General features: G+C 42.9%; 2 long non-coding RNA genes across 2 annotated transcripts in view; one reads left to right on the top strand and one right to left on the bottom strand.

Moving 5' to 3' along the window:
* LOC135983668 (uncharacterized) overlaps nt 1-16,892 on the bottom strand; it is a 36,133-nt gene extending 19,241 nt beyond the window's left edge. The window contains exon 1 of the long non-coding RNA XR_010601392.1: nt 16,755-16,892. This is a non-coding gene — a long non-coding RNA (uncharacterized LOC135983668). The remainder of the gene's footprint in view (nt 1-16,754) is intronic.
* The window catches only part of LOC135983667 (uncharacterized), a 92,582-nt gene continuing 74,234 nt past the window's right edge, over nt 6,734-25,081 (top strand). The window contains exons 1-2 of the long non-coding RNA XR_010601391.1: nt 6,734-6,878; nt 16,773-16,845. This is a non-coding gene — a long non-coding RNA (uncharacterized LOC135983667). The remainder of the gene's footprint in view (nt 6,879-16,772; nt 16,846-25,081) is intronic.

Here is a 25,081-nt window from a genome sequence, read left to right as displayed (position 1 = left end):
ATTTCACTTCACAAAAAATCAAGTTAGACTGCACAGATATAAGGCAGGTTTAAATCAAATTAAAAGTATCCATCAAGGGTTTTGCACCGGTTTAATTAAATCAGTTTAAAATCACATCGTTAGTTAAACTAATACCATTTTGAATATAAATAAGGAATCAGATGCAGATTAAATAGTTTTTTCTAATTCCGAATCTAATTATATTCTTCCTTTTCATAAATACAATTATTTAGTAACATTTATACTCAATATTAATTTCATTTTATAAAACATAATGCCTTTTAACTGTCTGTGTATATTTATAATATACGTTCACATGGTATAGAGAGGCAGTCACTAGAATTTTGAGCTGACCTATATTTTTTGGGATACATAGATCATAATAAAAACTTTCATTTTTCCCCTTTCAAAAATGCAATTTCCTATTGTATAGAAATCGTGCATAATTGAATTCCAGCTGAATTTGGGTTTAACCTGTTATTCCCTACAGTTGTACTGTATTGTTTTCTAAGACTTTTGATTTATTGTTCACATGTATACTTTCCACTAATATGGGATCTGTTCCACATGGGAGAATAAATGATGGAGAGTCATATCAATATACAGCGATTAGGCTCCCAAACATTACAAAACCCCCAAACCTTAAGATCAAATGCAAGAGTACAGAATTAATGCAGTTTTATAATCTAACCCATGATAATGGAACTAGGGTTGCCAACTTTCTACTCGCACAAAACCAAACACCCTTGCCCCGCCCCTTCTCTAAGGCACCGTCCTTCTCCGAGGCCCCGCCCCGGTCACTCCATCCCCCCCACTCTGTCACTCACTCTCCCCATCCTCACTCACTCGCTCATTTTCACAAGGTTGGCTCAGGGGAGTGGGGTGCGGAAGGGGGTGCGGGCTCCGGCTGGGGGTGCGGGCTCCGGGATGGAGCCAGAAATGAGGAGCTCAGGGTGCCAGAGGGAAATCCAGGCTGAGGCAGTGGGTTGGGATGCAGGAGGGGGTGAGGGCTCCGGCTGGGGGTGCAGGCTCTGGGGTGGGGCTGGGGATGAGGGGTTTGGGGTGCAGAAGGGTGCTCCAGGCTGGGACGAGGGGTTCAGAATGCGGGAGGGGGCTTTGGGCTGGCTCAAGGGGTTGGAGTGTGGGGGGGGGTGAGGGCTCCAGCCAGGGGTGCAGGCTCTGGGGTGGGGCTGGGGATGAGGAGTTTGGGGTGCAGAAGGGTGCTCCAGGCTGGGACGAGGGGTTCAGAATGCGGGAGGGGGCTTTGGGCTGGCTCAAGGGGTTGGAGTGTGTGTGGGGGTGAGGGCTCCAGCCAGGGGTGCAGGCTCTGGGGTGGGGCTGGGGACGAGGGGTTTGGAGTGCAGGAGGGGGTCAAGACTGCGGCGGGGTATGGGAGAGGGTCAGGGCTGCAGGCTCTGGGTGGCGCTTACCTCAGGCAGCTCCCGGAAGCAGTGGCATGTCCCCACTCCAGCTCCTAGGCGGAGGCGTGGCGGCTCTGTGCACAGATCCCCCCTGCAGCTCCTATTGGCTGCAGTTCCTGGCCAATGGGAGCTGCAGATCTGGTGCTTGGGGTGGGGGACAGTGCATGGAGCCCCCTGGCTGCCCCTACGCCTAGAATCCAGAGTGAGAACATGCTGCTGCTTCCGGGAGCTGCGCGGAGCCGTGGCGGACAGGGAGCCTGCCTTAGCCCTGTGGTGCCACCAACTGGACTTCTAACAGCCCAGTCAGCGATGCTGACCGGTGCCACCAGGATCCGTTTTCAACCGGGCGTTCTGCTTGAAAACCAGACACCTGGCAAACCTAAATGGAACTTTCTACCATAAGGGGTAAAAGGGACGGAGCTTTCTCAGAGGCCAATTTGAGATGGTGGAACAAATTCCCCCAGGAATGAAGGACCATAAGAAACCTCACCACCTTCTGCTTCAAAAAAGGAGACGCTTTTCTTCAACCTTGCCTTCTCTAATATAAATACATAGCAGCATGTACCTTTAAAAAAACAAACACTCCACTGTACACACAATTGTGTAGATGAAAGAATGAACCATATATGACAGATGTTAGTCATGTCCCTTAATGCACTACTGGAAGGTGCTCACGTACTATTTGGTGATCAGGGTGGAATGAGATCCTATATAGATTCATAGACTTTAAGGTCAGAAGGGACCATCATGATGATCTAGTCTGACCTCCTGCACATTGCAGGCCACAGGACCTTACCCACCCATTCCTGTAATAGACTCCCATAATAGTTACTGAGGTCCTCAAATCATGGTTTAGAGACTTCAAGTTACAGAGAAGCCACCATTTGCACTAGTCTAGCTTATCATACCATACCCTCCATAAATTTATCAAGCTCAATCTTGAAGCCGGTCAGTTTTTTTGTCCCCACTCCTCCCCTTGGAAGGCTGTTCCAGAACTTTGAACAAAATAGAATGACATGACAAAGTGAGTGCAGTGGACTGGATCTGGGCACCTAACTTTCAAAGGTTCCAAATGCTCCCCTCAAGGATGATTAGTGTGAATCTAAGCAGACGCTCATACAGGTGGGCATAAAATTTTTTAATCTTGCTGCTAGAATTAGGATGAAAGAAATAGAATTAGGACACAGAAGGAGAAGGAGCTAACTGATCATTGTCCTTATTTGCTGCCATCTCCAAGCCTAAGAAGTTAGCTTTTTAATTCATTCCCAAATTTCTCTGTCGCCTATTGTACTATGTATTTAACTTACAGCAGTTACCTCCCAGAGAGAGAGCAAAGCAGCGGAATACTTCTGAGTTCGATGAGGGAGTCATCCACTCTAGGGTTATTATCCTATAATTCAGAAGCACTCCTATGAGTCCAATATGGAATGACTTTAGTCCTATAATCATATTTTACACCTCTCTGGGGGTTCCTGGGAAAGACTTGATATTCAGCTCCAGCTCCCACATTGTTAGTCTGACAACCTATGGCTGTTACTCTCTCTCTCCCTTGCTCTTGTAGTCATTTTCAAAGGCCACTTATCTTCCCTGTTTCTGACACAAAAGGGAGATAGCAGGCCTGTTGGGGAGGAGAAGGAAAGATATGAGAACTCCTTAGTGACTTTCAGTTCTCTTCTCTTAGGGAAAAAGCTCTGATTGATCAGATCTCCCCAGAAGGTTTCTCAGAAAAGTGACAAGATTTATCTTTCAGAGTAGCAACCATGTTAGTCTGTATTCGCAAAAAGAACAGGAGTACTTGTGGCACCTTAGAGACTAACAAATTTATTTTAGCATAAGCTTTTGTGGGCTACAGCCCACTTCATCGGATGCATAAGGCCTGGATGCATAAAAGACGTTAGGCACCTAAGGTCCTGTTTTAGTCCCCTAAGTCCCAGTTTGGGGATCACTGCAATGTACAAAACTCCCACTGAACCCTGTGGGCACCTAAACTCGCTCGGTGCCTAAGGTTTTAGAGTAAAAGTTCCCTAAGGACAATGTTTCTGCCTCTTGGCATATGCACTGCTGCCACACTCTAGGATTCCAGACACCTGTCTCCTGCCTAAGCCTCAAAGTGGGTCACAAACCAGGGGAAAATAGGTGTTTGGCTGCCTCAGTCGCATGCAAGTCCCAATCCTGTAGATGCCCTCTGAGCATGGCTACTGGATTGGGCCCCTCTGGAGAGTTCTCACAAAACATCCAGGAGGGGGAGGAGGGGCTCTCTCATAACTTTAGGGTGACTATGGTTACTCACTTGGAATGTGGGAGACACCCCAGATCAAGTCCCCTGCTCCATGTGAGGGGACAAAAGGATTTGAAGAAGGTTTTGTTTCCTATTAGAAAAGTGCTCTAGCCACTGAGCTATGGGATGTTCGGATATGGGGCTCCCTCAGTCTCTCCTGTTGAAGCTGTTCCACCATGGATAAATAATGAAAGAATGGTTGGAGCAGGGGGACTGGATCCTGGATTTTCAACATCCTGGGTGAGCGCTCTAATCAACAGGCAATAGAATCTTTCTCACGCTTGTGCTCTTGCCCAAAGGGCTTCATATGTTTTTCCAGTTTGAAAAAGCATCAACAGCAGAAACTAAGAGAGCCCACATCAGAATATCCCATAGACCAGTGGTTAGGGCCCTCACCTAAGACATGGCAGTGCCCTGTTCAAATTCCATTTTCCCCTCAAGCAGAGGGGGGGACTTGAACTGGGTGTCTCTTGCTCCCAGGTGAGCACTCTAGCCACTGGGTTGAAAGTTCTAGGGACCTGCTAGACCTGATGGTCCTGCTTTGCACACTCACCCCAGCTTTTTGTAAAAACGGCATAGGGGCCTAACTCCAGGAGAAGATTCACAGCTGAGAGTTGCTACCAGAGATAGGCATCTCCCTGCAGCCTGGACTTAGATGCCTATCTCTGTGAGAGGGGTGGGGTTTACCAAGCACCCCTCTGGTCAGCATCTCCCATTGCCTAATTTAGGCAGCTCCCTAGAATGTGGCTTTTGTGAATTGCTGTCTATGGCATCTATCTCTCCATATTCATTATGCAGGAGCCAAGGCACCTCACTCAGGCTTTGTGAATCATGGTGATTTTTCTAAGTGCCGTGACAGTCAGTGTCACGAAGTCTAACTGCTTTTGTGCATCCAGGCCTAAGCTTTTTATGAAGTTTTCAATTTGACATTATGACTTTATTTTAATAAAATCATTTGCAGTGCATTCCTTTTAATGGTCCAATGATTTATGCAACATTACAGCTGAAATCCAAGCCTTCAGTGATGTAGTTATTCTTGGCAGAATGGTGTTGGCAGCATGTTTGACAACAGAATCATCCTGCTGGTGCAGGGAAGCACAGCTCAGAGTGAGTTGGAGGGTGTAGCAAAAAGCACTGACGAATGCTGTTTGGTGCTGTGCCAAAGTGAAATAGCACACTGGCTGGGTTCCACGTGGCCTGCCAGATGTGTACTAGCCAGCTTGAGCCTTGGCCACACCTCCAGCAATGATCTAATAAAGCCCAGGGGTGCAACAGACAGGCCTCCATCCTAGTGCTATTTTAGGAATCCTGTCTTGATGCTTCATTAATGCATTAGCATGTGGGTATGTGTCTCTATCCCTACCATCCCACCCCAAAGCCCTCTAGCACTTCTGTGCAGCAGAGGGCAGAATTTGGCTCTATGTAAATAGATTACATTATATCCATTCTATATTTCTGCCTGGAAGAGTTGATGGATAATCCAAATCTAGATGCTAATTTTGGCAATAGGCAAATATGAAGACTCAAATGATTTATAACCTTCCTTCCTTATCCTCTGTCATCTTCTCTCTCTTGCTCTCACTTCCTGCTTCCTTCCATTTCCTTCACTAATTCAGACAGCACCAGTATCAAAGTCTGTAAAGTCAAGACTAAATTGTATATATATTAGAACCAAGCAGTGGCATTACTGAAACTGTTTCAGGTAGAATAAATTGCCTTAGGCCATTTAACTGTTCAACTGTTTCTTGCAACTACTGTGTGTATTTGCATCTTTGTCACTGTCCCCATTATGTAGCCTGATTTTTCAGGGATTTCCATTTCACCTGCGAAATCCACTGCAAACTGTAATATCCCAAATAAGCTGACCATGAAGAAGGAATTTCTTACAAACAAATTTGAAAGGCCAGTCTGTTTGGTCATTTATATAAGTAATACAAATTCTCCCAGCTTGGAAGTGTTAGTCATGTACAATTATTAAAATGCTTTGTTTTTGAATATGAATTTAGGGAAGTGATTGGATTATAATATGGACTAGTTCCTTTAGATACCAGTTAACATGCAAATGCCTGAGATATACCTATCTCATAGAACTGGAAGGGACCATGAAAGATCATTGAGTCCAGCCCCCTGCCTTCACTAGCAGGGCCAAGTACTGATTTTTGCCCCAGATCCCCAAGTGGCCCCCTCAAGGATTGAACTCACAACCCTGGGTTTAGCACTCAAACCATTGTATACAAGCATCAAAATTCCATTGACTCCAGTATAAATATCAAGGGTTGTGTGATACTTGTTTAGAAGGACCACTTTTAATGTAAAGACCATTATGACTAGCTCAGGCAAATACATATTTAAGATTAACATTACACATAGTAAAACTGAAAGTCCATCTCCAACATTTGCAGTGGCCACAGTTAAAATAAATATATTACATTTACTATTGCCATTCACTTTAATAGGGCTAGGGTTTAGTCCATAAGCAGAAAGAGAAAATCATGAAATGACATTGTGGAATAATGCAGTCTAACACAGTGACTTATGCCCTCCAAAAAGGCAAAAAAGTACTATTTTAACCTGAATAAAACTGACTGTAATGCTGCTTTAAAATTTGAAATGCAGTTGTTTTCTAAACTTATATAGAACATTGCATTATTCATAGAAATTCTGATATTGTCCCTCCTGAGGGAGACAGAGAGATATATTAAACTTTCAGATGAAACTAGGTCATTCTAAATGTTATTACAAAGGCAGTGAAAGGGAGCCTCTTGTGGGTTAAGGAAGGTTAAGCATTCATTCCCTAGGGTTTCTTTTTGTAGATCTATCCTAGCTATCTGCTTTGATTTTCTACAGTACATGTATGGCCAAGTCTTTGTCCCTGAAAACGTACTGAGGTTGTTTGTAGATATCACAGGATTTAGCATAAAACTGTGTGGCTGTAGGTATGTTTTCAGCTGGGAAGGCTCATATTACAATACTTAACTCTTTCTTTCCTTTTCCTCGGTGTGATTGGATTTAATCAGTGGTGGAAAACAGATTAAATCCCTCCAAATACTGTTTCATTTTTCTTTCATGCTAGGTTCAGGACCTTGTCCTCATCACATTCTTCTTATAAAGCATTCATCTGACGAAGTGGATATTCACCCACGAAAGCTTATGCTCCAATACAGCTGTTGGTCTATAAGGTACCACAGGACTCTGTCACTTTTTACAGATCCAGACTAAAATGGCTACCCCTCTGATACTTGACTTCCTATAAAGCAATAATTGCTATGCTGCCTTTCTTGTCTCTTTTGGGTTGGATTTTGGAGGAGTTGATTTATACCACTTTTCTAGTTATAATGCATGCTCTGTAAGCATAGGACCATTTAACTAGTGTGAACATTTCCTTATAATAAACATAAACTGGTCAGGGACTTGCCTGCCTGCTAGGATATCTAATACCCAGACATTCTGTGACCTCACAAGGTTTTGTAGAAGCTCTAATTGATGATCTGTATGACCCTAGCAATAATTTTGCAACTCTTCAGACACTGTCTGTGTTAGCTTTCAGATGTTACACTTTGGATTCATTTAAGTGCAAATGATTCTCAGCTTTGTTAACCCCTTTCATCAAGGTTAAACCACAACTCCTATAGTTTCCAGTTTGCCCTCTGCAGCAAACCCTGCTGCTAACATGTCTTTTTTTATTGTGTAGAGATTATGGGACTGATTTACCACTGCATTATTCTAGCTGTATTCCAGTGTAACTCCATTGATTTAATGCAGCTACAGATCATTGATCATAGCTTCTACAAAACCTTGTAAGGTCACAGAATATTTGAATTATTGGGCATCCCAAAGGGCAAACGAGACTCTGATCCATTTCTCTTTAGTGCATAAAATGCTCATTCTGACACTTATTCTGTGGCTAAAAATTGGGCTGCCGGGGCGGTTCATTTAGCCCCTTTAGCTCTCAATTGAGAGAAAAAAGGAGGGGCCTGATTTACCACAGTGTTTCTTCAGGGATTTTTATGGCATCACATTGTGACACAGAGGCCTGTTGGTATTTCACTATTCTGTGTCAGCAACTCTTGTCAGTCCTGACATACTCACTACAGCTAATACACTGTTGCCATGTTATATATCTGAAAGATGGCATGTAATATATCATTGAAAAACTTAATAACTCGCTCATCATTACTGTTCTTGCATGGTAATTACATTCTGCTCTAGACAAAGGAATGTGGATTTGCTTGTCTGACTAGCTTGGTTATCAGGAGGTGACAATGAAGGTACATTTACTTATAAGGTAAATAAAGCAATCAAGCTAACACGCAGTTGAGAAGACAGCATGGCATCTACACCCCAGAAGGAGAGAGAAACTCTTTAGAAGAACACATTTCAAAGGTTTACAGGGCTATAAAGACAAGGAGTCTGGACCTCAAATGATGAGCAATTGAATCAACTAATTGTATACAATATTACTGTATTACAAAAGTGTATTGAGAAAGGTCCCTTATGAAAGCCTGTGACTCAATGGTGATTAATATCACTGTGAAATGGTTGCACTAACACTATATAAGGAATTATGGATACTGATATTATGCTTTAAAGGCTGTGACCAAACACAGGGAGACACAGGTTTTATCCCAGAGAGGAGGAAAGGCAGCTATTTATCTGTTTCCAATGTAAATTAAGCATTATGGAATCAAAACAATGGAAGCTCAATTTACATATGAATCAGCTGGGGGATGGGAAGTCAACAGGATGGGAAGAGCAACAGGAAGCCACCCTGACTCTTGTAACAGGATCAAAGAACTTTGGGAGATGTAAGCAGAAACAGAAAACCATTTTGGTATCCATCACTTTGGGAATTAAAGAGGCTAGAGCTCTTGAAATCACAGAACTTCGGAGACTTCAGCCAAGTAGGTGAAAGTCTCTGGGAACTGAATATAGGTAAGAAACCAGTTTAAGCAAAGATTGTAACTTGCTGAAGTCAAGTTTTAGGCTATATTTACACTACAGATCTTACAGCAGCACAGCTGTACCACTACTGTATGTGTAGCCTTTTTTTGCCAGTGTGAGAGAGATTTCCTGCTGACATAATTAAACCACACACAACAGGTTGCATTAGCTATGTCAGTGGGAGAGCATCTCCTGCTGACACAGCACTGTCCACACCAACACTTTTGTTGGTGAAACTTATGTCGGTCAGGAGGGTGTTAGTCCGCAGGTGCTGCCCTGCAGCTCCCATTCATCGCGGTTCCTGGCCAATGGGAGCTGCGGAGCCAGTGCTCGGGGTGGGGGCAGCACGCAGAGCCGCCTGCTGTGCCTCTGCCTAGGAACAGCCAGGACAGGTCACTGCCTGCTGGGAGCCGCCCGAGGTGAGCAGCCCCCAGATCCGGCACCCTGACCCTCTCCCACACCCAAATTCCCTCCTAGTGCCCACACCCCCTCCTGCATCCAAATTCCTTCCCTCTTAGTTAACGGGCATTTTTCACTTACCGAGCTTACAACCCTGGGCTTAGCAAGCCAATGCTCAAACAACTGAGCTATCCCCCCCCCCCCCCTTACCAGTGTGAGTGGAACCTCAAAGCATCACATACGCTGATATAAAAATGGAATAACTGAATGGTAAATCAGACTCTATTTATTTTTGAATTTGGGGTTTGAACAAAGGCTAACAGCCAGCCTGGAGCTCCTTTGCCAGCCTCAGAAAATACAACATGGATAGGTCAAGCCTCCCACATGCTGCCCCCAGGACTGGATTAACCTTTTGTGGGACCCCATGGGGGCAATGAAGCTAGGTGTGGGAGGGGCGGTCCACAGAGCAAGGGTCCCAGCCCAGTGTGAGGACACTATTTACAAACTGGCAGTTGCCAGACGCACAGTGGCCCACCCGGCCCTGTGCTGCCAGCATGCCCCTTCCCCTCGGGGGTGGGTCATGCTGTGCCACACATCCCCCACCCAACATCGGAACACTCCCCCCAATTCCCTATGGCTAGAGCCCCCCCCCGACCCACCCCACCCAGCGCACCCCTGCCCATAGCCCCACCACAACTGCCCAACACAGAACCCCCATTCCCTAGTTCCCCAACATACACACATCTTCTCCGCCCCCTCACAGCCAGCACCGCCCCTCCCAGGTTCCCCAGAGACCCACTCCCCCATGTCCTGCCTCCGGGCCGCACTCACCAGCCCTGCTGGGAGGCGACTGTGTCTGCCAGGCTGAGCCACCAGTGCAGCCAGGGCTGGTACTGGGGTGGGGAATCACTCCAGCCCCTCGGGAGTGGCGCTATCAGCCAGGCCAGAGCCTCTCCTGGCTGGGCTCCCTCAGGCCTGGAGGGGCCCAGCCAAGCCCTCCCCCTCACTGTCCCACCCCTCCCACCAACTGGCTGAGACTGGCCAGGCTTCTGCACCAGTCCCAGGCGGCTCAGCTCCAGGGAGACAGGTGGGGCCCCACATGTGGTGGGAAGCAGAGACTGCCCGGAGCCAGAGGTGTACTGGGGTCTGGCCAGGGGACAGAGAGGAGCCAGTGGGTGAGGCCAGTGGTTGGAGAGGAACTGTTGGCCAGCTGGCCGGCCAAGAGGAGCAAGTGGTGGGCGGGCCGAGGGGCAGATCCAGCGGGCTGGCGGGGTCTCAGGGCACAATGCAAGCTGAGCAGGCCGGGGCCCCCTTCTGAGCATGAGCCCAGCTCCATGGCGCCACTGGTGCCATTGTAAACCCGGCACTGGTTGCCCCACTAATGTCTTCTAGATGTTCTGGAGGGACTATCTCTACTGTGAGAAGATGGTACAGTCTACATTCCCATTCAATGCTTGGCTTCTTTGTCAACCAGGATGCCAATTAATGCCCATGACGGCAATGTTTTTTGTGATGCAGAAAACTGTCCATTTTCATGTATAAAGAAAGAAGAAAAACATACTTTGAAAATCTCTGTAGGGTTCCACAATCAGCAAATATTTCTCCTCTGTAGCTTTGTTGAGGAGGCATTAGGTAAGGTAGGAGGTGTGACGTTGCCAACCACAAGGAGCCCAAGGATCATGGAGGGAACGCAAACAACATGGATCATAGAACATCTACGGGTAGCAGTTGTTCCTGAAATCATCCTCCAGTCTCTGGCAGTATGTCTGATTTAAGTGCCAGGCTAATATTGACTCCCCAGCTACTGCTGTGCACTGCCTTTCCCAGCAGCAGGAACTGAAACATGGAAAGGGAGTTAATACTGAATGACAGAACATTTCCTAATGTGGCAATTTGCCACATCAGGTATGTTAATTTGGAAAGGGAGCATGGTGCACAAAGTGGCTACTCCCTAATTATCTTCTGGTCTGTCATAGTCCACCAAAGTCATATATTCCTAATCATGAGGAGAGGCTTTGGGTAGCTGGCGTGTGGGGAAGTTTTCGTTTTTTTGAAGTCTATAATGTCTGAGTTTCATACAATCAATACATGTTTGTTTCCCTCCATGCTTTCAGCAGAAGGAGACCTCTGACCCCAGAAGAACACAGATGCAAAGTGGCAACCCCCTGAAAAACTGAACAGGGGAAACAATAAATTAATTTTATGCAAAATTGCACATTCCAGGCAGCCTCTTTAAAAGGGAGCCTGGCTTTGTCTGAAAGGGGGTTTTCCAGAGTCCTTCCAGTTTGGCAATTTATTAGTGTTTTATCTGTGACCCAGAATTCTACAGTCATGGGAAAGTGCAATTCAGTTTGGCTCACTTTTTAATAACAATAATTAATTTATATTTTATTATTTAACATGTACAAGAATACTTGCCACTTGAACCTCTTAAACTGGCTTGAGAATAGTGATAAATTTAGAGACCTGAACAGGTGTGTGTATCTTGGAATTAGCAGAATGTTAAGCTCTTCTATTGCTTTTGGTTAAAACAAAAGAATAGAAGATTGTGACACATCTATATGGACTTTAAAGACAACTTGATGAAAAGCTTAAGTCAAGATGCCAAATGAATCAGTCTACAATCTAGTCTTTAAACACTTTGGCCTTAATTCTCCCTTTTGTTCAAGCATAGTCCAGGTGGAGTAGGGAAGAGGGCAAGGGTGGAATGCCACAAGGAGCTGGTTGTAGTTCCCTGATTCAGAGCTACTGGGCCCCGCCTCAAGTTGTGGGTGCTCTTTCCATTAATGTCTAAAGCTTTCAAATATATGGTCCAGGGTCCTTAAGAGAATGACCCTGAGAGGATTAAATTTAAAATGTGAGTGCCCTTACAAACGTGTATTTACCTCATTTAATGGTTTAAATACTTACTGGGATATTTGCTACAATTCCCCATTCTAAGTATAGAGAATTTCTCAAATACTGTAAGTATACTAAACAATACAGCAAATAGTAAGTTTGTAAGGGAGCTAGTGTATATACTTAGATCACTTGTATCACATTCTGCCAGTGTTTGGGATTTATAGAGGCATCTTTTTAAAGCGGCACATATGACAATCTGAATTTTTAATGCCACTTTTAGTTTTTGTTAAATGTCAAGTATCAAAGATGTGTTAGATGTAAATGGCATATTCTCTTGTTTTCTAAAAATGGTTTATGTAAGCAGTTCTTTCAGTTCTTTCTTTCCTTGCCCCAATGTGAGTTGTTTTTTCTCTCTGAAGATAAAGAACACACTTCTGTAGATGGAGGGGAATGGAGGTCACAGAGCAAACTGAGTTTCATGCTGCTTGTTTCTTTACTATCTTGCCATTTGGATTTTTGTGTGGAAGTGGAGCAAGATGGTAACCTTATTCCACTGAAATTCAACCCATGCATGAGAAATCAAGTTTCCTTGAGGCCAAAATCTACAACTGAATAAAAGTACACCTTTGCCATTGTCTGAATTCTGTGTGGCTTGTCACACATATGGAGATGTGGATTGCAAGAAATGCATTTTAATTTTCAAACTTATTTCAATTCAGAGTGAGACTGCTGGAAACAAGGCTGCCAGTGAAATCACAGATTGCTTCTGGAGTCTGCAAAAGAATTTTTCTATAAATAGAGCTGATAATGGGTCATGATGACTAGAGAACTCCCTCCAGTGGGAGATTTATTGCATGAACTCTACTTGAAACTATGCTCTTCTCACAAGTGTGTCTCCTTGGCAGCAAATGCAGTCATAAGCTATGAATGTGTTCTGCTCCCTAGCAGACACCTTTTGCCCTTTTACAATAAATTCACAAGCGTTTTTCACTTAAAATAAAACTCTCTAAAGCACCCTGTATTTTGCCTCTAGGAGCTGACCTCTGTAAAAGGAGGTAGAAGGGACATTAACTAGGAACAAAGGGCTGGATTCAGGAAAGGGATAAAGGGTAAATATTTAGAACTGGGCTGTGTCTGGCCCTGTCTAGTGTGTGTGAGGGAGGAGGGATAAAAAAAGCACAGGACGCCTTCCTCTCACAGGACAGCTTTGATGTGGCTAGCAAGTGGAGACACTGTTCCATGTTTGTTCTGACAGTGGTTCTACTAGCCTTCCCAAAAAGAGTGTCTGGGTGGCTAGGGAGGGGAGAGCATGGTGCACCCTCATCCAGAGTGGCAGAGATACCATAGGAGTACATACTCCCTGGAAGCAGTCTGTATTTTTGGCAGCTCTTGCTATAATGTGCCCCCCGCACCTCCTGCAGTGTAGCTAGTGCTGTTTGCTAGCATGCTAGATTTGTGATCCAACATGATCGGAGTGTCAGGACATAGAACAGTGTATTTCATAGTAAAGAAGGGAGTATCCTGTAAAACATGTCAGGTATATTCTAGCTTTTATAGCTCTTCTTTTATCTGCAACACTCAAATAGCTACCATACAGCATGGTTCCAATGACAATTTCCTTTTTATTTTAAATGTATTTTCTTCATTCAATGTTGTGCCCATTAAGAGTGATGGCTTGACAGCTCTGAGGACTGAAATTCTCTCTTCAGGTGCAGAACAGGTATATCACAGGCAGTGGCAGTAGCAGTTTACTCACAATGCTCTAACTGTGGGTTGGACTGACACCATCAACCCATTCTACTTAGGCTGTGCAGCACAGTTTTCTCGGGGTCAATTTGCATCACAAGTGATGAGCTCTGGATTTTGAATAGTGGCATAGAGGTGAAAAGCTCCATATCTCATTCCTCTTTGCCATCTGTGGTGTATTTCGGTATATCACTGAAAGGAAATTTAATTCTGTTTTCTGTTCATCGCACCTTTAAATAAAGATGATCCTTGCTTCTTGTTGCAAGGCAGCAGCCATTTTGTTTCAGTTAAGAGGTAATTATTTAAAAGGGGTTGTTGTGTTTGCGCTCTCATGGAGAATTATACTTCAATTTGTTATCTTTTCTTAATCTGAAATAAATCACCTAGACTGAAAAATATGTGGTTTGTTCTATGTGTATGGGAAAAACATAGCAACATCCAGACCATCTTGTCCAGTGTCCTTTGCGCAAAAAACAAACTCTGTCCCCCTAAAGACTACCTGCTGAATTGGAATCTACATGATTCCATATCTGTTTTTTTTTCTCTCTCTCTCTCTATATATATATAAAGAGAGAGAGAGAGAGAGAGAGAGAGAAAATAATTTAACCTGGAGATGAAGGGAGATTCTGATGCTTTTTAGTGTTTAGTGGAGGATACCTGCCCTCAGTATAAGATAGAAGAGAGACTAAAATGCCCCAAGGGGAGTGTAGAGTTCTTGAACCCACATTTTATGGTTTGTGTCAGCAAGCTAGCTCTGAAGCAAAACATTTATTTCTCCTCTTCTTCCTTGCATTAATCCCATTAAATGGAGTTCATGCTATGAGTCCTCTCCCTCCAAATTACTTTGTTCAATGCCCTATACTTTATCTATTTATTTATTTCCAATGTAATAATAATAAAATTAGTAGTGGGAAGGCATAAGGCTCACATTCTTTGATTGAATGTCACTGTCGCTTAGATAGCTGGCCTTTCTTTTAAGTCCGTGGCGTCTGAAGGGTTGTGTGTGTATGTGTTTCTGTATAGACTGAGCATGTTATAAATTACTCAACACTCAGCTAATGGAAAGATAATTGCCTGGCTCTGTTGGCAGTTGCTGGCCTTCCCTTTGAATTTAGAGTTATGCAGGGAAACAAGAGTTAGTGGCTGAATGAGGCAGAAGACATTGCTGGAATATTCAGTGAATATTACATTGGCATAGTAAGTTGGATTTACTTCCATGGGGGTTCAGTCAAGATAAAGAGAGTAAAATGTCTTGAGTACAGCCTTTGCCTGAGATATGAGCACTAGCCCTGTGGTGTATGCCAGGAGTAACAGTACTTTTGGCACCTGGGAAACCCCATGGAAGTGAGATTGTTCTAATTCAGAATTTTATTAACAAAAAAGTCAGTTTCTCATTCCAGGCTGATGATATTGTTTTGAGGTTGATGAAAACCTGGCAAACAAACAATTTTCATGCAGTTTCTACACTGACAAGACAGTGGCAGCAAATCAGCACTGATAAATGCTACATCATAGTAAACAGATTCTTTGGGAAGCAGTGGGGCTCATCTTTTCATCTCACCACTTCAGAGCCCACATTCTCACCCACCTCAGAATCCGAAAGGTTCAACAAACTTCCCTTTTTAACCTTTAAAGGCACACACAAGACTTAAAAGCATTAGCACACGTCCATGCATGCACTTCTGCACATACAGCAGAGATGTGTATAAATTTCCTATACCTGTAGCCCTCTCAGATTTTCCTCTTGTTCCTTCATCTGTGGGGCGGGACAATGTCTTTGTGCATGGAGTGTTGCTGTACTCTTAGATCATTACATGCTCCTCCCAGGAAAAGTTGTTTATGTCCATGCTCTCTAATTGAGGTGAGTTCTCATGGCAACCACATTTTCCCTACAGAAATGTCTATTGTTTTTCCACACTTTCCACAATTATATAAAACCCAGTGGAGCAGAATGGATTTAAAAAAACCAAAAAAACAGTTGGAATGCAAATAGCAAACCCTTGCACATTTATTTACTTTTCATGCTGATTAATATTGTTACACAAATACAGTGAGACCCGTGCAAGGATCACTCTTATTAAGCTGCTTGCTGCTATATGAGACCACACTATAGGTTTCCCAAATCCTTGTTGCTAAACAACATACTAAAATGATAAAAGATTATTTTTTAAACAATACAAAGTTAACCTGTAGAACTCATTGCCATAAGATATTCTGGAGACCAAGGGTTAGTGCTCTGCTGCACCAGGTGATCTATGGGTAACTTTCTAATACCTTTGAAATCATCTCTCAATCCCAAGAGGCTGTTGAGGGTCAAACTGGCTCCTAGCACAATTTAAAGTATTTAAAGGAGCTGCTGTGGTGATCAGGATTGCTAGAACTCCTCATGCTCTGACTCTGCTCTCAGTCCAACCCACGATACTTCTTATAGTAGTGAGTGAGAAATGAATGGCAGAGGTCTAATTACGCCCGCCCTGCACTATAAAAAGGGTGTCATCGGCTGCTTTCACCCATTCATAGAGCTGGTAGAAATCGTTGAATTTAAAATTTTTCAACCAAAAAAAAGGACAACATTTTCATAAACATTTGCACAACATTTGCACACACCCTACAATTTTCAATCGGATCCACCTCTTTGGGCTGTTACAGCAGTACAAACGAGATTTGGCTTGAAGAGCTTGGCAGGTTCAAAAGGGGAATTATATACTTACATGTGTAATAACATCATTTCTGTCAGGCTAAACATTTATAAGTGATATAAAGCCTCCTACTTGAGCATGAGCCAGCTGCCTGGAGCTAAGAAGAATCTTCCCCTATGGCTCTACTATCCATTATGGGATTACTTGCATTTTGCGCTGAACCTTTCGGTATTGCTTGTTCTTTGAGTCAGGAGATTGGACTAGAAGGGCTTTTGATCGGATCCAGTACGACAGTTTCTAGGCTCCTGACTTTTGTTTGTCCCTTGACTGGTTGCTGTTCTATTTTGTAGGAAATTTAACAATGTTGCAGGCCCATCTGCTACAATGGTCTAATGACGAGATTCAGAAAATAACGTATAACAAGAATATCAGGCACTAGATTTCTAAGAATTGTAGAACACTATCTCTACGTTGGATTATTTTATTTACCTGCATTATTTTCATCAGGGTCACTGTAGATGGAAGCCAGGATAAACAAGGAGAAAATGACAAAAGCCAACAAGATGAAAGCTGTTTCAAGGTTTGTGAATGGCAGCTCCATGAACTGTTAATGCCGCTTCACCTACAATAAAATGGAAATGTTTACTTGATATATTGTAGAAAAGGCATGGTCTGATCAGTATAGTAGCCTATTTTCAGTCAAGAGGATATAGATCCTGGTCAAACTGGTTGAGTGACTTTAGCTGGCAAGGAAATAATACTGTTTACTCTCAAGAAGAAGGCAAATCCCATCCCACTCCAAGTAATGTGCAGTAAATTGTGCCATTCTTCCTCTCACTATGGCACATCTGAAGCCTGGCTCATGCTATTTTGAGAGCAGCACTTATAACTCCCCATAACTGAGAATAAATATAATGTATAAGGTAATTCGGGGTCCCATACACTAATTTAGTAAAACCCAGCTAGGAGAGAAAAATATCTTGGTAGAGATCTACAGGAAAGCATTTCCTAATAGTGGGGCAGAAAGTTTAATATGTAAGAGGAAAAACCTCAGCCCCATGAACAGTGTAATCAAATCCAAACCAATGGCCCACTCCTGAAGTCAATGGGAATTTAAGATGCTCAGCATCTCACTGGATTTAGTCTCAAAAGGCAATCTGCTGCCATCAAAAGCCAAAGACTCCAATTAATTTGTATTATACATACTCAAAAACTCTGAGGCATATTTTTAAGAAAGCCAAGGGAGAATCAGAATAAAGAAAAGGAAAGTCTCCACTTACTGACTCTGGGGATTTGGTGTGTATATTCCAGTGGGATCTCTTTCTGTGATTTCAAAATCACTACATTTTTATAAATGACTCAGTAGCATTGTCTTGAGCCAATCACTCACAGTTGGGAGTGTTTAGTGTTATGTGGTTTCCTGGTGCCTTTCAGTTGCTGCCTTCCTAATGCAAGGTACAATATACACATCCTAATAAAGGCTCCTGGAATCAAGCAGTGAAAATGCTAGAAAGTTTTCACATCTCAACAAGTGCTTTTTGTATACCTACTTACAGGATATCAGTAATGTTAATGGAAATAGCAGCAACAGAAGGTGCAAAAATGCAGTCTGGGCAGTCAAGACTGAGTACTGTACATCGTAAAACATTTTGAATAGTAAACATTAGTGAAATATTAACATGGTAAGAAAACAGGATGCAGTTTTATTGCTAAGCAATAAAAGGATGAGATAGAACACTTAAACTGTACTCTAAATACAAAATAGAGTATTAAAACACAGACCTATGTTGATACAAATAACAATGATACTTTGCATTTATATAGTTCTTTGATGGTCTTCAACATTAACGGAATTTAATAAACCTGGGGGCAGTGGCTCGGGGGCAGCTGGAGCGAGTGGGCTGGGGCTCCTGCGGGTTGGGGGGGGGAAGGGCTCGGGGCTCTGGCAGGTGGGTGGGGCCTGAGGTGGAAGCAGCAGGGCCGGAGGCTAGCCTCCCCGAAGGGGGTGGGGGGGCTTATGTGCCACCCTTGGGCAAACATTTATTTCCTTTTGTAGTTCATCTTAATAAGATTGATCATATTTTATTTAATTATGTTTCCCCTCTTAATTCTTCATTAATCAAATCCCATTGATTTATACCAGCTGAGGCTCTGGACCAATATTTTTAGGTTAAAACTGATAAAATAATTCAAATGCTGAATTTGAACATTTTACCTAAGTAAGATGTATCATGTTTTTGATGAGATTACAAGTTTGGTTGATAAAAGTAATAGTGTTGGTGTAATATACTCATACTTCCGTAAGGTGTTTGTACCACAAAGCATTTTGATTAAGAAACTAGAATAATACATAATCAGTATGATACATATTAAATGGATTAAAAACTGACAGGTCTCAAAATTGTAAACATGGAATCCTCATCAAACTGGTGTGTTTCTAGTGGGATACTACAGGAATTTGTTCCTGGCCCTACACTACTTAACATTTTCATCAAGGACCTTGGAGAAAACATGAAATCATTACTAATAAAGTTAGCAGATGACACAAAGATTGGGATGGAGGTGGCAAATAATAAAGAGGAGAGGTACCTGATACGGAGTGATCTGGAATGCTTGGTAATCTGGGCTCAAGCAAACACTGCACGTTAAGGCAACCAAGTTCATTATGAACATGTTGATTGGTGTTCTTAGGCGAATAGTCTGCCTACAGTATATTCATACATGATTATGCAATCAGAGCTGAGAATATTCCATAATTAATGTGTGGTTATTGAGAAAGATGTTTGTTCTGTGATGCTACCAATCCCTGAACTTTGATTGGCTGTGTGATATTTTAGCCTATAGGAGTACAGGGAATTGCTTATTGTACAGTTATTGAGGGGAAGTGGGAATAGTCACTATGCAGTTCAGACCCTCTTTACTAAGCAGAGGCCAGGGAATTACATAATTGAGAAATATGTATTATTAACTGTGCAGCATGTCTATGCTGCTGATTGTTTGAGACAACTCTACTTCATTGCAAAAGGAACACTATAGGGATAACAGGTATCATGTGATTGAGAATATGGGTCATTTTCCCCAACATGAGGCAACCCCAAAACATATATTTATAATCTTGATTTGAATAAGAGCATCAGTAACATAGTTTAGAATCGCATGCCAAGCATGTAAATTTTAGGTGGAGTACAGAATAGTCTACATAATATCTGATTTGTTGAAAATAGAGGTATATTGCCTATACAGATGAAGGAAAAGCATGGAGGAGTCATCCTCTCATGCAGACTTCTTAGCCTTCAATAGATGTCCTGAAATTTGTGGGTGTGATGGGGTATACCAGACCTTCTGAGGCCTCATGCTGGGCCTCCTGGCCCTGCCACAACCTACCCCAAAAAAGGGCAGTGGTGAGGGTTCTCCAAGCTACTTAGAGTGGATGTGTGGCACGCAGCCAATCAGGGCCCAGCAGCCTAGTATAAGGAGACCTGCAGGACCAGAGGGGGAGTTCAGTTCCTTGCTGGAAATATAGGAGTGTGGATGGCAGGCTGATGGAGTTGTAGAACTGCCAGAAGCCGGGGAGAGTGAGAAGGAGCCCTGAACTGCTTGCTGAGTCTCCATTAGTACAAGGCCCTGAGGTAAGGGTGAAGATGGTGCGGGGCCATGGAGAAATGGGCCAGGGAATTAGAGAAGCCATGTGACATAGTTAAAGGTACACAGCAGATGGCTGCTATCTACAGGGTCCTTGGGCTCAGGGCCGGCTCCAGGCACCAGCTTGTCAAGCAGGTGCTTGGGGCGGCCGCTCCGGAGAGGGGCGGCATGTCCAGGTATTCGGCGACAATTCGGCGGATGGTCCCTCACTCCGCCTGGGAGCGAAGGACCTCCCGCCAAATTGCCGCTGCAGATTGCGATCGCGGCTTTTTTGTTTTTTTTTTGTTTCGTTTTTTGTTTTGGCTGCTTGGGGCGGCCAAAACCCTGGAGCCGGCCCTGCCTGGGCTGGACCCGGAGTAGTGGGTGGGCCTGCCCCCCCCCCCCCCCCCCCATTAGCCACTGAGGAGAAGTGGCCTGGACATTAAGGAACCCCAGAGGGAAAACTGAACTATCGTGTCGCCGCTGGAGAACTGCAGCCCAGAAAGCCCAAGAGAGTGAAGACATTGTCTCCAGAGAGGGAGCCCTGGGGAACTGCTCTATCCTGGACCAGGGACAAACTGAGAGAGTGAGTGCAGGCACATGCACTTGGCCAAAGGGGTGCTCACGAAAGGTGAGTGTGCCCCTGCTACAGTAGGCTTTCCAGGTGATCTTGAAATATTCCTGGGATTGATGGAACATTTCTCCTACCACTCCATGATGAAGCAAATCTGACTCCTTGAATAGAAATCAGGGCGTTCTCAAACTTCATTGCTCTGTGACCCCTTTCTGACAACAAAAATTACTACACGACCCCATAAAGGGGGACCAAAGCCCGTGCCCCAGTGCGCTAGGTGGGGAGGGGGGAGGCACGAAGCCCTAGCCCAGCAGCCCCAGGCTGAAGCCTTTGTGCTTTGGTCCCTGGTGGTGGGACTCTGGCTTCGGCTTCAGCCCCGGGCGGTAGGGCTCGACCTTCAGATTCAGCCCCGGGCCCCAGCAAATCTAACACCAACCCTGGTGACCCCATTAAAGCAGGGTCACGACCCACTTTGGGGTCCCAACCCACAGTTTGAGAACTGCTGGATTAGATGATTCCTTGGAAATTCTGGCAGGAGATTATGACTCGCTGCTGAAGTCCAAAAAGCTCCAAGACAGTCTCTTACCTGTAATTATCTTCAAAATTTAGTCCTATCCACACTTGCAGTTACCCATACTAAAAGTTATGAAGTGCGTCTAAGCAAGCAAGTTGAGTCTGATCCTTTTGTTCACTGTGAATCATTCCAAATTTGCAGCAAGATCCCTGTGTATTTGTTTAACTCTAGAATTTAACAATCTGAAACAAGTTCAAATTCTTCTTGTTTTTTTTTAAAGATGGAATTCATTCATTTGGAATATTGGCCTGAAATAAATAACTGCCATTTAGATGGGTATATTTAAGTTCACCTATCAATCCTCGTTTATTTTGATACCTGAATTGGATTTATCAATTTTTTATGACACTATAAAGTAAATGGGTGGGGCGGGGGAAGGCAAATGGAGATGATACCACTTTCAAAATTATCTTGGTTTTTTTACAATATAACACTCCAAGTTTTTTTTTAATTCTAATCACTGGTTATTATTATCTCATTGCTCAACCCCAACCGTAACCCTAACCATTTCAACACGTTTTAATTTTAAAATAGTTCAACAGGAACACATTTCTCAGAGGGAAGAGTGAGTTTAAAATACAGACATTCATGATGAGACTGTAATCTCATCCACAATGTAAGTAGGTGACTGAGCTAAAAGCAACTGCTACTGCAGCTACTGCACTTACAAGGCCTAGGAAGGGAGTTTACAGGGTTGTGAGCTCAATCTTTGAGGGGGCCATTTAGGGATCTGGGGCAAAAATCTGTCTGGGGATTGGTCCTGCTTTGAGTAAAGGGTTGGACTAGATGACCTCCTGAGGTCCCTTCCAACCCTGAGATTCTATGATATTGAACAGAACCAGACCCAGAACCAATCCCACTCATTATGCCCTTCCAGCATGACTGTGAACCACTGATAACTACTCTCTGGGTAGTCTCTCAATGATAACTACTCTCCCATATGACACTATGGTTGGGGAAGAAATGTAAATCAAGTATAACCTATTGAAAAATCACTTCTGAGCAAGCTCAGTGTTTGTCTGCTAACATTTTATCAGATCCCACTGAAGCCCCACTCTTTCTTATAACAGAATACAGGTAGCATCTCTCTGACAGGCACGGGGAAGTGCAGCGGTAATTTGCAGAAGGTTAATTTATAGCCATCTTATTGAAGCACACACACAAAACTCTCCAAAAAAACAGCCTAAACATTAAGGACAGGAAGAAATCATAGCTGAGAACAAATTGCGGATCTCATGATTCCAGGATCTCAGCAGACTTTTCGTCTGTATTCGTCATATTTGCAAATTCTAAGCTTTCACTTTTACTTTTTCCCTTCTCTGCTGTAAATATGTAGTCATAACAATGATTGCCTTTAGTATGGCATAGATTTCACCCTCAGAATACGATTACTCCACCATTCCCACTGACTTACATGGAACTACTCACAAAGTAAAGTATTATTTAACATGAGTAGAGGTGGTGGACGCTGGCCAGGAGGAAGGAAGGAAGAGAGAAAAGAGGAGAGAAAGCGAAGAAAAAGAATGAAATATGTATTTCTCCAAGTTGGACATACAACTCAAAAAGTTAGAAAAATCTGAACTTGATTTAGAAAGAGAACTCCTTAGTGGGAGTTGGACAGGACTAAAAATCTATTATTTCATGGCTATGATTTTTTTTTCCAGTTTGATAACCTTCACTCCAAAAGTCTAGCTCATTACTTGGCTAAAAAAAAAAAAAAGAGTTCAGTGTTTTTTAATATTTCTATCAGCATGACATGGGGATGATAACAATACAGAGTTAGACATTAAAAAACTAAACACTAAAAAACACAAAATACTATACTAAAATGTATATTTCTACATACCACATACAGTATTCCTGTCATTGGAAAGAAATGCTGGTAATTAGTGGAAATCTCATCCATGATAGCATCTTCTGTACTTGATTTGAAGTTCTGAAGTAAATTAGTATACAGACATTTCCCAACACACTAAATCCTGTGTCATTGGTCTTTTCCCAAACTGAAGCTGTATCATGTAGATGATGCCCCCAGTTCAACAGAAACACTAGAAAAATAATGGTACTGGTGAAACCAAAACTTCTTTTATATCCTGCTTAAATTGTGCACTTCTCGATACATTCCAGTGACTAGTAGATATCATGCAGTCCATTCTGACCAAATCGAGTGAAGTACAAGGTTCAATAGGTAACATATGAAAGCATGACGTATGCAGCTTCAACCCAATTATTGCTAGTTAAAGCTGATAACATACATTAACTATTCTACACAGCCCAGGCTGAATAAATATGATCTTTGTAAGCAATTAACTTGTTAAACTGCTGTTTATCTTAAATGCAATGGGAATATAGAGCATTTGGTTTAATTATACTTTGCATTGTTCTCTAGTCTTTTAATCTATCACATTGTCAGAGGGTGACTGGTCCCTGGAAGAAAGGAAGCAGGGTCTAGTGCACCTGAACTTATTACCTGCGGTCCAATTGGGTTTAATAGAAGGCACCTGGGTCTTATAAAGCAGTTCTCACTCAGTAGGGGGAAGATAGCAGTGGGCAAGGCTTGTGGAGAAGGCCGAACTCCAGGCAAGAGGTACTAGAGAGCAGGAAGGGATGTGCCTAGCTTGGGTTTAGGGCAAAAGAAAAGAACATCCTTCCAGAGGGTAGACCCTCAGGAAGGAGAGATTGGGCCCAGCTAAAACTGGGAAGAAGACTTGTCGGTTTGAGTTCTAGTTTGAAAGACTGCGTAGGATTTAATAAATTGGACCCCAGAGGGAAAATGGATTGAATATTTGGACTGTGTGGACTTTTTATAGGGCCCATGAGTGAAGGGGGAACTGAGGCAGGCCTCAGCAGAGCCATGCTTGGCTAGCAGGGGTGCTACACGGTGGATGTATCCTTTCACATTCACACACACACACACACCCATACACAGAGAGAGAGAAAACAAGGGAGAAAATAACAATGAGATTCATCTTGGAAAAAGTAGCTCACATGTTTTCCTTCCATCCATGCATTTCCACTGTACCCATCTTTTAGTACCTAATTCCCATATATATAATTGAAAATAACATAATTGGCATGTGAAATACCATACCATCTTCATCTTGATTTACATCCCTTTCCTAAATGGGTTTACTCTTGCGATTTGTCTCCTGGAGAAATGCTAATGGACCATCCTCTCTCTCTCTCTCTCTCTCTCTCTCTCTCTCTCTCTCTCTCTCTCAATAAGATATGGAAAGCTGCAGATTGTATTGGGGCTAAGTATAAAGTGAAAAGGGAAAAGAAGAAGGGGCCAATCCCTAAGGAATGCCAAGAAAAAAGAAGGGAAGAGAAGGAGTCTTTGAAGGATTAGTGGGAGAGGCAGCAGTAGAGAATAGAGTGCAGGAGGAGCTAGTAAGTAAGTGACAGTATCAAAAGCAGCAAATAGCTCAAGGAGGATAAGAATAGAGGAGTGGCCTTTAGATTTGGTTATAAGGGGATGCTTGGATGACTTGGTACATGCGAAATTCTTTGAACCTCCTTACAGGACATATTTGCCAATCCTCTGCTCGTTTTTGTTTCCTCTCTCTGGAAATGTCCTTTTTATAACGAGGTTGATCCATTATGAAAATGTACTGTGGTACAAGTGGCAAAGCATAACACAACTCTTGGTAGTGGATCATCTTTGTCAAAAATAGATAGGTGGACATGTTTTAGCAGCTGTTATATAATTAGTAGGGCTGTCAAGCGATGAAATATTGTGATTAACTGTGCAAATAATTGTACTGCTAATAATAGAATATCATTTATTTAAATATTTTTGGATCTTTTCTACATTTTCAAATATATTAATTTCAATTACAACACAGAATACAAAGGGTACAGTACTCCCTTTATAATTATTTTTTATTACAAGTATTTGCACTGTAAATAAAAAGAAATAGTATTTTTCAATTCACCTAAAACAAATACTGTAGTGCAATCTCTTTATCATGAACGTTGAACTTACAAATGTAGAATTATGTACAAAAACCTGCGTTCAAAAATAAAACAATGTAAAATTTTAGAGCC

Source organism: Chrysemys picta, chromosome 5 (assembly GCF_011386835.1).
Source record: "Chrysemys picta bellii isolate R12L10 chromosome 5, ASM1138683v2, whole genome shotgun sequence".
Classification (NCBI taxonomy): domain Eukaryota; kingdom Metazoa; phylum Chordata; order Testudines; family Emydidae; genus Chrysemys; species Chrysemys picta.
Note: the sequence above shows the minus strand (reverse complement) of the source record. Positions and strands in the feature narration are given on the sequence as shown.